General features: G+C 37.6%; 1 long non-coding RNA gene across 2 annotated transcripts in view; it reads right to left on the bottom strand.

Annotated features, from left to right (window-relative positions):
• LOC104913987 overlaps nt 1–13,054 on the bottom strand; it is a 232,537-nt gene that overhangs the window by 83,002 nt on the left and 136,481 nt on the right. For both annotated transcript variants that reach the window (XR_795754.3, XR_795756.3), the window contains one exon: nt 9,223–9,271. This is a non-coding gene — a long non-coding RNA (uncharacterized LOC104913987). The remainder of the gene's footprint in view (nt 1–9,222; nt 9,272–13,054) is intronic.

Raw genomic sequence — 13,054 nt, 5'->3', positions numbered from 1 at the left:
CAAGAAAATGTAGGAAAAAACACATAAATTTTTAATTTCAAAACTGAATTCTTAATTTCAGGCCAAAATTAATCTGAACTTCTCAAAGCATTTTTGATAGCTTGCTGTTAATAAGGTAATGAAAATAACTTTCCCTACACTTGGATTTTCTTGGAGGTATAGAGAGAAATCATCATCACTAGTCCCAGATAAATGAAAAAACATGTATATAATGAGACCACTATTATTTCCTAACTTTTTTCTAAGTAACGTTGACCTGGAAATAAATACTTGCAACTGTGTTCTCATACATTTCCCACCAGGGTATGGCGCACGCAATTTAATAAAATCCATTTGCCTTCATTTTGTGGTACTACATTGAACTGCTGAGAAAGATTGGTTGTTAAGAGTCAACAGAACAAAAACTTCAGTCTTGCTTCAACAGTGAGGCTCTGAGAATGTACAGCTATCATGAAAAAAAAAAAAGGAGTGTAAATGACTGGATAATAAACAGAAAATTACTGAACTCATACTGTAATTCAAGGATACTAGGCCTTGATGCCTCTCCCTCTCATAAAGCCTTTTCCTTTTCTGTTATTTAAATCCTGTTTAAAGTATTATTTTCTGTATTTTCCAACGAAAGCTGAGTTTCCCTCAGTCCTTCCTCATTACCCATGTTGCGTATAGCGAGGAAAGTGACTTTTGTCTGCCTGAAAGATAGGTTCCTCTGAAATGACCCAATTAACTCAAGGTCATTTGAAAAATTCTGCATGTACAAATAATACTGACCAGTTTTTGAGAAATAAAAGGAATGCATTTGGGGTTCACAGCACTAAAAATCTTATTCATCATTTTCTGGGAGTGCTACCTTACAAATGGAGTAAGGCAGCAGTGTCACTACAGATTCCACCCATCAGTTATTCTAGTCTTATAGCTTTACGTCGGCCATCTCGATGCTACCACAAAGCAATCTTGAGACCTCTAGAAAGTGGTCTCTTTCTAGACTGTATCAGATACTTCGCTCCTTGCTGGCTCATTCCTCATGAACACGCTCTATAAAATTCTTTCATCAGCTTAAAACTTCTCCATTGGAATGCTGCAAAATAACAGGCAAAGTATCAGAGACCACAGAGATTAGATTTCTTGAAACTTTGACATCTCAGTATTATCCACCTCCCTGTGGTGTCTCTTTCTCCTCTGTTTCATAACTTCAGGTCATAGCAGCTCTGCATTTTTTTTCTTTTCTGCTCAGTTTCCACAGTCTCATCACAAATCTACCTGACATGTTGTATAGATACTCTTATGGACCTTCCCTCTCTTCTCACTTCAAGCTCACATTTCTAATTTCTGATTCCTTTGGCACTGATCCGGATTTTTTGCAATAACAGCTTTTCTTGCCAGTTTCTTTATCTTTAAAAGGGATATAAAAATAACTGTTTACCAGAATCAATAAATTCTGCTCAGAAGGTGAGTGATGCTTTGAATGAAGTGTAACCTCAACAAGGAAGGACTGTAGAAAAGCCAGAGACCACTTAATTCCTACATTAGCCCTTTCATTATTTCAATCTCATTAATCACCTTTGAGGTTTTAATTTAGATAATCTTAAGCAGGTTAGTAGACCAGCCATACAGCAGAAAAGACTACAGTACAGGCAATATCAAATTCACTGCCTAAAGCCTGAAAAAGATCTGTGTTCAGTCCAACAGTAAAAAGCTGAAGGTGTGCCCTGGAAAAAGTTGGGAGGATAGCAGCTGATAAAAGTGCAAACCATTTATGTAAAGAAACAGGCAACTGTGCTCTCCTCTACAATTTAAAAGTGGATGTGATAAACACTTTAGGAAGTGAGATTTTGGCTATTCCTAATGCTTTCAAAGATTTCTTTGTTAACAAGATCGAAGGGAGCAAAAGCTTTTCAACCAAAGGATGTAAAAAGAATGTATTTTCAAAGTCCATGTCACTCTGATGGATTCCACTAGCCAAAAATAGGTAGACACTCATTAAAAAATGTATTTTCTTAGGTTCTTCTTGACTCACTGAGGTATGAACTATAAATTTCCACCAGATTAATGCTACCAAATCTATTTCCAACTCTGAGCCAGGAACCATGGTGTTAGGTTAGTCATTTTTAATATTATTTAGATGTTTCTTCAAGTATAAATAACTACTAGCATAATTACTTATGCTCTCAAAAACATTATTTAGTAAATATGATATTAGTGCACGCCTACAATTATCTAGTATTTTTGGACCCATTATGGAAACCTGCGTCTACCTCAGTTTGTTTCCTAGAATCCCTAACTTGCCTGCATCCTAGTTGTATTTTCAGACTGCATGGCTTTTACCTTATCATGAATTATATGTTCTTGTTTCACTTTAGCACCTTCTTTTCAATGTTCTCCACAGCTGGATTTCTTTTTCTTTTGTCATTTGTATGTAGAGGATGCAAAAATGGGTTTTCTTAAATTTTTAACAAATATAAAAAACATTCCATCACAATCACTCTTTCTGCTCCATCTATTTTTGTTGATGTTGTTTTTTTGCTCTAACAGTGGTGTTTTGAGTGTCTTGGTGCATTTCACCTCCAGCCTATGTTTGTCTTTCAGTCTGAGAGTGTCCTGGCAGACAGGGGCTCCAAGTTTGCCTTGTAGAGCATTGAGACAAACAGTCAGTCCCTCATGACTGATATAACTGTGTGCTCAGAAGGAAGCAGACAAGTGTTTTTCACCATGGTATGACACATTCTGTCTCACAATTTCCCCTGTTTACATTAATGGTCATGATATTGAACATCTCTGACAAAAAATTACATACCTATCTATATAACTTTGATGGCATTTGATGCATTTGTCAGTGTCCAATATCCTGTACAGGATCCTGTAGTCTTCTATGGCTGTAGCTACCAGAATAAGACTTTAAAATTTGCTTTTTTATCAAGTGTTTGTCACTTGCATGCCCTTCAGACTTTAACAGTATGCTACATTCAAAAACCCAAATTCTATGGACTTACTCCTGTATATTTATCATTAAAAAGAGATTCTTAGCACTCTACTTTTGATTCTATCAGTGGTAGGAAAAGGTTAAAGTAAAATCTAAACTAAATTCCGAAAATGCCCCAAACCCAATTTATCTTCATTTATCCTATTATACAAGTGCAGAGGCTTCCAATAGGCATGTACTGTAGAAGCTGCCATCCTGAAGCTGAAATGACTTATGGTTTGTAAGGCTTTTGTTTGCTTTTTTTCCCTATCTACTCCCTGATTTCCTAGTGTGCATCTTCCTTTATTTAAGCACTACTGAAGTGGCTTTTTCCTATCCCAAAGAATTTTCAGAGGCACACTTCAGATGCATCTGGTGACAGTGGACATACGGACAGGGAAAAGACAGAGCACAGAGAATTTTCTCCTGTACCAGAGAGTTCTAGGAAGGTTCTTCCTCCTCATTTCAGAAAGCACCTCAAGTATTCCAGCACAGCACCAGGAAATGTAACTGCAAAAAGGAGCCATTATAAAGGCTGAAGAGATTTATTTTCTCAAATGCCACCACTTAAAGCAGCTCTTCTGTTACAAATCAGTGTTCCAGACATCAAATATTATCATAATGAAAGAAATTAAATTTTGTTGACTCTTTATAAGCTTAATCACCACAAATTCTGTGCATAATTCCTCCCTGAAATGCCAAAAAACTTCAGGCATGGGAAGAAATAGAAGGAGGATGAGAGAAATGATTGAGGGGATGGAAAGACAAGCTGAAGAGAACACAAGAGGTCATCTAGTTCACCACACTGCCCCAAAGCAACACCAGTTATTCTCATTATTCCCAAGACATCTGTCCAATGAGTCCATTCAAACTTCCCTTGTAAATCAGATCTTCCGGATCTCTGATTATCATCTCTGTTCTCTGTTTTCTTCTCTCAGTACATCACTCGAAGCAGAATACCACACTCCAGACAATCAAGATGCTCACAGCTAAGCCAAGAGCGTCTGTCAATAGCTATTGCACTCACAAGGCCGACATGCATTTACATCGATCTACAGATAGAGAAAATAATACCATGCACATAAATGACTAGGGTTCGTTTCTCAGAGACGTACAATAACCCTTTAATCTTCTGGGGCCCTCAGCACAGGAGGGATGAGGAGTTGCTGGAGAGGGCAAAAAGGAGAACCACGAAGATGGTCAAAGGAGCACCTCTCCTATGAAGATAGGCTGAGAGAGCTGGGCTTATTAGCTTGAAAAAGAGAGAGTTCCAGGGAGACCTTATTGTGGCCTTCTAGTACTTGAAGAGAGCTTATAAGCAGGAGGAAGACTGACTTTTTACATGGCCTAATAGTGATAGGACAAAGGGGAATTGTTTTAAAATAAATGAGGAGGGATTTAGATTAGATATTAGGGGGAAATTATTTACTCACAGGGTGGTGAGGTATGGGCACAAGGGGCCCAGTGAAGCTGTAGATGCCCATTCCTGGAGGTGTTCAGGACCAGATTGGATGGGTAGTCTGATCTAGTGGGTGTCAACCCTGCCTATGGCAGGGGGCTGGAGCTCAAGGGTCATTATGGTCCCCTCCAACCTAAGCTATTCCATGATTCTATGATCTGAACTTGGAAGCCAGTTCTAAGAAAGAGTACTAAGAACAAGCTCAGAACAAAAAAATCCCCTTGTTTTATCACCAAAACCTATAAATAAAAAAATATTTATAATATATTGACTCACCAGTGTCTCTAGTAGAGCTGAATCAGCTGTGATCAGAATTAGTCTCAGTTCCAATGCATTTGATTAGGAAAGAATAAGGAGACGATTTTAGCAAAACAGAGGAAGAGTCTCCAGTGCTATTGCTACAGTTGGCAAATTCACACAAGAACAGAAGGCACAATGCCTATAACACCTGAGAAGATATTCCCTCATAAAAAATTTAAAATGTAATAGTAAAATCACTTTGAATGACAACCACATAAAGAGTTGTGACTTTAAGCTTTTCTTAAAAAACAGGATGTTACTAGGAAGCAGCAAAATACCATGGGATTTTAGCCCAGTTAAATGGAGGTCTGAACAGGGAGGTCAGTCATGCAATGGGACAGAAAGTAGTGATATCTGTGTGGTGACCGTCTCTGGTTTCGTAAAGACCATGTCTTGCTGCTATTCAGCCTGAAGCAGGCACACTGCTTTGTCTGCAGGCTTGGGCACTGTTCCGAGGAAACAACTGAAGGAGATGAAGTCTTAAGGCAATAACTAAGAACTGAGGGTACGGCTGTATTCATGCTTATTTTCAGCTCAACGATCTGTGAGCAGGTCTCATATAAGATATATTTACAGTGGTGTAACACACGCTGACCTTGAGAACTGGTAAGCACCCTTTCGATGGTTTCAGTGATCGTATTGACATGAATAAATGAGGCTTATCCACAGCCAAAGCATTTGAGCTGGACTGCATATATATTTCTTGCAAGATACTTAATTTTAAGAAGGAACAAGAAAGCTCATGTTTGAAGTTGATAATCTGTTAACGTTTCACACTGTACAATGCCAGAAACACAAAGATTAAAAGGGCAGAAAAGACACAATATGTTTGTCATGTGACACAGTTATCAGGAAACATTTTAGAAAATTTTCCTTCCAAAAAGGCTGGTTCACCAAAAACAAAGTAATTCGCCAGGAAATGTGCCATTTCATTTTCCATTAAAACAACAACAAAATAAACAGTTTAGAAATTGCTGAAACATTATATTTACACATTGTCAATATGAAAAAGATTTAATTTAAAGTTCAAATATTTTTTCCAAATTCTAATATAAATATGTACAAAAAAATCAAAATCAAAATGAAATATTTTACAATTATTATTATTATTTGATTCACCTACTCCATTTTTTATTTATAAAATAATTGATATTCTATCTTTTTGTTACTATTTCAGAAACCAAAAATTTCTGAAGTGTCAATAATTCTCTACACCCAAGAAAATTATTTCTGACCTTCAAGTTCTGTAAAGTCATTTCACTTCATTAAAATTGTGAAAGCATACAGTTTTTAGAAACATTTTAGTGCATCTTTCTCCTGTCTGTATTTTTCATTATTAGGTATATTTTTATTTAAAAAGAGTCTTAATATTAAACAGCTTTTCTGTTTCTGTGGCTCACTCTTCTCCAAGGTCTTACTCGACTGTTCTAAGATTATAGACCATTTTCTTGTAGCAGCTAATTGTGAACCCACAAAGTCTCTCAATTATGGCAAAGAATAGGTATTTGAAAGTCACAAATGCAGGCAAGATTTACAAAGAGGTATTTAATACAAGGCAAAAAAAAAGTTCTAAATAAAATATAAAACAGGTCATCTCTAATTTTGTCTGAGTGAAATAGAATGCACTGCACTTGTTGAACACTGGAATACTACAAACAAGAAGGGTACAGATGCTTGGAAAAGGATGTTCTTGTGAAACTGTCAGTGAATAGCCAACAACAGTATCATATATATACGACAGCTCACACAACTGTACTCAGTACCTGGCAGAGGATTATATAGCAGGATATTGCCTAAATTAAGTACAGTGGACAGATTTGTTGCACTTGAGGGGGGATCTGTGAATTGTCTTCCACATCTGGTGGTCACGGAAGCATCTCTGCCTGCCAATATGCCACTTTCCTCATGTCCTTAGATGCGCAGCCCAAAAAACTGGCATCTCCCTCAGTTGGGTCATCATTTTATTTTTTAACTAATAAGAATACTACCAATACTAACAAGTACTCAGAAGTCAACAGGTAGCAAGGATGTAAAATGCCCAGTAATTAAATAATCTATTTTTTAGTAAGTTACTTATTTTCTTACTCTGAGTACTTGATAAAATAGACTTTTTGCACAAAAAAATTAATGTACAAAATGTAAAGTGAGGTCACGGAGCTGGACTCTGATGTGAACAGTCAACTCATGGCAGTGACTGCTAGCAATAGACTGTGAATTAAGTAGCAAGATAACACTCATTTTGCACGTTTTCACATGTGAATGTCTGTAGTTTGGTGGACATTTCTAAGCTTGATATTGAATGTCATTTTGACAGAAAATAAGAGGATTAATAACAGTTGTGTGGTAAAATTCTACCTCCTAGGCAAACAGCGGTCTAAATGTGATGTTATATTAAAGGTATATGTTTATATATAAAAGTATGTTAGTAGCATACTTGTAAAAACAGTCACTGGTAGCTTTATATCAAAATAGAATATTTATACTAAACTCAGTTATTACAATGTAAAAAAGTGTTATTAAACATTTGTTCACATTAAAAAATCTGCTGTTCTAAAAACCAATATTTATAAGATCAGTATTTTCACTATGCAGTTACTGATATCCTGCTCATTGGTTTTATGTTCCATTCTATCCTTGAGTGCCTTGAGCACTCTAGATCTGGACTTTCTATCTCAGAGATACAAAAATATTCAAGCCAGAACCCTCTAATTTACCAGCATTATGACTTTACTGGGTTATTTTGTTATTACAGAGAAGAATCAGGTGAACTTATTATCTTTGCTACCAAGTTTGCATTCTGAGTCTCTCACTGAACCTGTCAATGCCTTTGTAAGTACTTGCAATGTTTTCTACTGCAAAACAAATTCCAAAAACCAACAACAACAACAACAAAAAAAAACACAAAAAACCTGGGCACAGTCTAAACGTAATGATTTATTTTAAAAATTATTTGATTTGAACACTTGTTTTTCTGACTAAATTCAGCCTTTACTGAAGTATTCTAGTAGATACACACTTCAAATGAGTGCTTCAATTCTGCTTAGTCAAAAAAGAGGGAGAGGAAACTCTTAGTTTTACACAATGGAAAAGCAACTTCCTTGCAGAAAAGTTCAAGAGGAAACACATGAAAAACCTTTAATTTATTCTCTCTTGGTATTTCCCTAAAATCAAATGTTAAGGATTAGATTCTCGCTTGACAAGGAATGCTGTGAGTCACATCTGCAGAAATAAGTAAACGAAATGCATGCAAAGGTCAGACAATATTACAGCCAGTATCTAAAAAAATAATTTCATATTATTTATCAATAGTCCAAGATCCTTAGCCTAATCGGTTCCAGCCTACACTTTTGAACTTCCCTGGAAGACACAGGAATCAGTAATGGGTGTAGTGCTAGCAGAAGTACTACTAAGATGAAGGCAAGCATGGCATTCTTCCCTGTTGCTTCCTCTGGAGTTGAAAAAAAATTCTTTTGAAACAGGGAGTTTATTTTGACAACAAAATTTCCAGGGGAAATACAAGGTCTAATGAAATTACATTGATATTAGCACAACCATTTTGCCCTAAAAATCTGTAATTAGCCAAATTAAAAGAGCCAAAATCTTCTTTTAACCATATTTTAAAGCCTAGCATCTTTTCTGAATTTTGTTCTATATTTTTCCCAGACAACTCAACTAACGATGCATTGTGTAAAACTAAGAGTTTCTTCTGTTTTCCATTTTGAGCTGAATTACAGTTCACTTTTTAGCATATTTTGCTTGTTTTCTAACTATTTGTGTACCTACAGACAAAGACAAAATTAGAAGATGCATTTTATTTGTCCAGGTTTCAAAATTAGGATAAAGGAGCTAAAATGAAATGCATTAGGGTGCCATTTTCTTCACTGCATTACTGAGAAACGAAACAACACCACCAGTACCATCTTACTGTAACTTTCTGGTTGCAAATCAATTCACTAGCAATGAACCACATCTCATCTGTATGAAATAAATGTTATTTTTTGTCTAGATAGATTTTGCATGTTTGCCATAGATCAGCTATGAACTACTCACATAAATCCCTATGAACACAGTATGAACATAAAATGCTACCATCTGCTGTTTAAAGACACCTTGGTTTTAAAGCAAGGGTATTGATGCTCCCAACCTTTTTATCATCTGAAAACCCATCAACAGCTTCATAATGATGAATGCAATGTAGACCAGTTTGCATTTGCAAAATTCACTTTTAGAAATGGCAGACATCTGGAAACCACTTTTAATTATACTTTCCTCAAGTGGGAAAGCAGTAGCTTGTGCCCATGGTGAAGCTTTTATATCTGACCACACAAATACTAGCAACCACCTGTGCTTTACACTGATTTTCATTATAGAGTATATCATATTACTGCCCTATTATTCCAGAACGACATTTGAAGCCGCTGTGTGACTAAGCTGCAACAAGTGTGGTCTCTAAAAGGCCTCTACTCTACAAAAATGTAATAAACTTGATTGCAGTTTGGGTACTTACCACTGAGGGTATCACAATGATCATGCTCCCAAAATTTGCTTCTCTTGCTCTGAAAGTCATAAAAGATATACATTAACAATCATGATTGCTTGTCGGGGAATTGGAATTTATTGAACTAATATATACCCCCAAATGAGATATCTTGTAAGCTTTTGGAACTCCTTTTCAATATTTGTTCCATTCATACTGTTAATACATGAGTATTACAGTCAAAGACTCTGCTTCTTCAGCCATACTCCAAGATTACAAAAAGTTATTTCAACTGTGATCTCTGAGACTAACGGTATTTCAATTCTGCTATAAATATTTTCATCGATTGCAGACATTGAGTTGGATGATTAGGTTGGGTTTTCTAAACTTAATCTTCCTCCTCTACTTCCCCCACTCAGCACAAACCAAATGTAACAGGTTTTTTACATCATTGTTCCTATTTACTAACAACAAAAAAAAAAAGATGTTTCAGATTTCCATGAAATCTTTTTCTTCTTTACAACACTCCTTGTATGTTTTGGAAGAGTATAATGTTGACATGCAAAATTCAGTATATCACAGTTGAAGGGAAAGGCTGAAAATTTGTAATGCTCAACCCCCAGGAGACCTGGCACACCCTGGACAGTCTTTCAGAAACACACCAGTATGTGCAGTTTTGCAAAGGGTAAAGTGCTCAGTTTTACAGACTATATTTCAGCTTAATTTGCTATTCTGACTGACACTATGTGTATGTAACTAAAAAATCAAAATATTGCCTTAGAATATTTTAATCTGTTTGTCAGTTCCCATGCTTAAAGAAAAGTCTTCACAATGTTTTACATCTAAAAAACCACATCCTCTTGCCTAGTGTCTTCAGCCTTTAATTCAGGAGGTAGGTTTTGTGGTAAGACACGAAGCCACAGAGAATCCCTCTTGGGATAAAACCCTTTCCCAGCACACTGCCCATGTAACTGCCTTCTGCCAAGGGTTCTGGAACTACAGCTGCATGAAGAGCATCCCACTTTGGGAGAGGTTCACAGCAGAGCTGATGTCAGAATTGTGAGGCAATCGCTGTGCCAGCAGGCAGAAAATAACCCGTCTGCAGTCGTAATGGCCTTGGCTTGCCACTCCAGTGCTGCCTGCACAGAGGCATCTCGGTGCCTCCATCTCGTAGCCACTGCTGCTGCCCACGAGGCTCTCCAGGTCAGAGGAAGCAGAAAGGTTCCCTGCCATGAGCCCACTTCTGGCCATCTCAGAGCCATCAATATGACTCGAGCTGGAATTTAAACTTTCACCCAACTACTAAGTACTCAAATAATGTGCAGCAGTGTTCCCTGGGTTGCATAGGTAATTTCTGCAAAAATATTCATAATATTTTAAGAGATTGAATATGCTAACAGTCCATAATCCCACTGCTGTGAAAGTGTAATGTGATTTCATGTTGCAAATACATTTGTTGTCCATGGCATAATATTCCTCCTCCTATCGTATAACCTGTGGTTAGCAACCTACAGACTAGGTTGCTAAAAAAATTTTTCATTTCTGTGAATTGCTTAAACCTGAAAGAAAAAGGGATCGTGGTCTACTTGGAAATACAGGCACACTGCAAATATAAGTCATTAAAGGCTTTCCAACTCAATATGCTTACAAGTTAAATGAAGCACTCTACTGTACTCTACAAAAGATATAAATCTCCCTTTCTATTTGAATATTAAGATGTCCTAAAATAAATGTTACTGAAAAAAAAAAAGATGTCTGATTAAGATAGTGATAGATCTAGCATGTAAATCCATTTTGTATTGGACACAGACTATCTAATGCAGCACTTCAGTAGGGAGACACTAGCAGGCAGGTAGCTGTACTTCCTGAACTCTGATTGAATCCGCAGTACTAATGGAGATAATGAAGGTCAGCCTCAAGACTAACTTTTGGAAGGGAGGAAAGACAATGAAAAAGACTGCATATGGGCAAAATAAGGGCTTGGGCATTTGCTCCTCCGCAAAGCCAGGAAGAGTACTCAAGCCTGTTAGTCAGCAAGCCTTCCTCTTTGAGGAGTATCGGTGAAACTGAAAGAGCAGCCCAGGGAGGATGGCAGTGCCAGCCCTGTTGGTACAGCAGAGTGGGGAGGGACAAGGCGCAGCTCCTGGCAGGCCACAGCCAGGCCAAGCATGGAATCCCCAGAGCCACACAGTCAGGGAGGGTTTTCTCTGGTGACTTCAATGGGCTGAGATCGGGCCCTTGTCTGTACGCATATTTACTATCCCACTCGTAATGCTGTCATCATGAGCTTAAGGATGTGACTAGAAAGGAGAGCAGAAACGTCTTTGAAGTCATGAAATATATCCCGGATCCTGGATATCTGCCATTTTACAACATAGGAGCTGAATGCACTCTGCCTTAGTGGCAGGTTAGCTAATGGGAAGCAAGGGAAAAACCCAGCATGGATACATCCTCCCTGCCTAATACCCCCAGGCGTGGGGCACTAAGGGTGCACTGGCACAGGCCCCACCTGGCTGCCAGCCGGGCGGTCTGCCCCAGGGCCCAGCCGCTGCCTGGAGAAGCACCTGGCTGAGGTACAGGTCACCCGGGCAGGCACTGTTCCTGGCCCCAGTGGTGGAAGGTCCCAACAGCCTGGAGCAGCGCTGACCCAGAGCCCTTTTCTTATGGGGAGAGAGCCGGCGGGAAGCACCGAGGAGCCCTCACTGCTCTGTTGATCCCGCCCGGGGAGCTTGGCTGGCCTAACAGTGGATCATTGTTCTTGATTAAAAACACTATTTTTGTGCAGTAATAATTTAAAAGCCCAACAGAATATTATTTTGTGGTTGTGGCAGCAATTTGTCAGTCAAAACAAGTGTTGTAAACTGTTCAGGTTTGGGAGAGAGTGAACAGATGAAGCAACAACAAAAACCACTGACTGCACGTGCAGTCTCTATGCAGCCGGTGCAATTCTACCTGTGTTTTTAAATCACTGGGGCATAATCACAAACCAAAATCATAATTCTAGTGAAAAACCACATATGTGCTGATGTGGAGGGATTTCATTAGCACACCATATTACTGAATCCTGCAAGTAGTAGTCTGCCTGTTTCATTCTCCCGTTCTCAAGAACACAGAATAATTCAAATACAAAACAACAACAACAACAACAACAAAACCCAACAACAACAAAAAATGGAAAGCAGAGCAAGAAAGAAATGAAGAGAATTTCTGCTAAATTGGATTTTCTTGTCTCTTTTTGTAGTTTTTATCACCGAGATGACAAAACATTATCATTAGCAGTTTATGCCAAAAGTTAACATTTGCCATCATTTCTATTTTCTCCGAACCACAAAGGTTGGAGCCTGCACTCCCTTTATCTTCATCTGTTACTTTAGAATCTAAGAGCGCACTGTGCCCATTAATCTTTCATGGCAGAGTTCACTGAAGTTCTGCCAAAATTCAATAATTATATTCCATCCAATGCAGCAATTTATTTATCTCATTGCTGGAATTTAGAACATATAGAACAAAGTGCTTAGTTTACATGAATGAAAAGTTTGCTTAAAAAAGAACAACAAAAAACTGCCCGGTTTCATTTCTAAAGTTTTAAAATGTGCAGTAGAATCTATGGAAGAAAAAAGCTATTTCTGCAAGACCTCATGCTACCGTGATACAGTAAAAAGTGTTCTACAATGTTAACTCTTTTCATACAGTTTACAGTATTTTACAAATACTTTTGTAACTTTTACTCAAATGTATAATGACACATACGTTTATACTGTACTACTAAAACATGCAGTTCACTAATGTCTAACAGTCATTAAAAATGTCAGCTACAAAGCAATGATTTATATTTTAAATGAAAAATTCCTTTTTTTTTTTT

The sequence above is a fragment of the Meleagris gallopavo genome, chromosome 1 (genome assembly GCF_000146605.3).
Source record: "Meleagris gallopavo isolate NT-WF06-2002-E0010 breed Aviagen turkey brand Nicholas breeding stock chromosome 1, Turkey_5.1, whole genome shotgun sequence".
In the NCBI taxonomy this organism is placed as follows: Eukaryota; Metazoa; Chordata; class Aves; order Galliformes; family Phasianidae; genus Meleagris; species Meleagris gallopavo.
The sequence above is the reverse complement of the archived record's forward strand: the minus strand, read 5'-3'. Positions and strand labels throughout refer to the sequence as shown.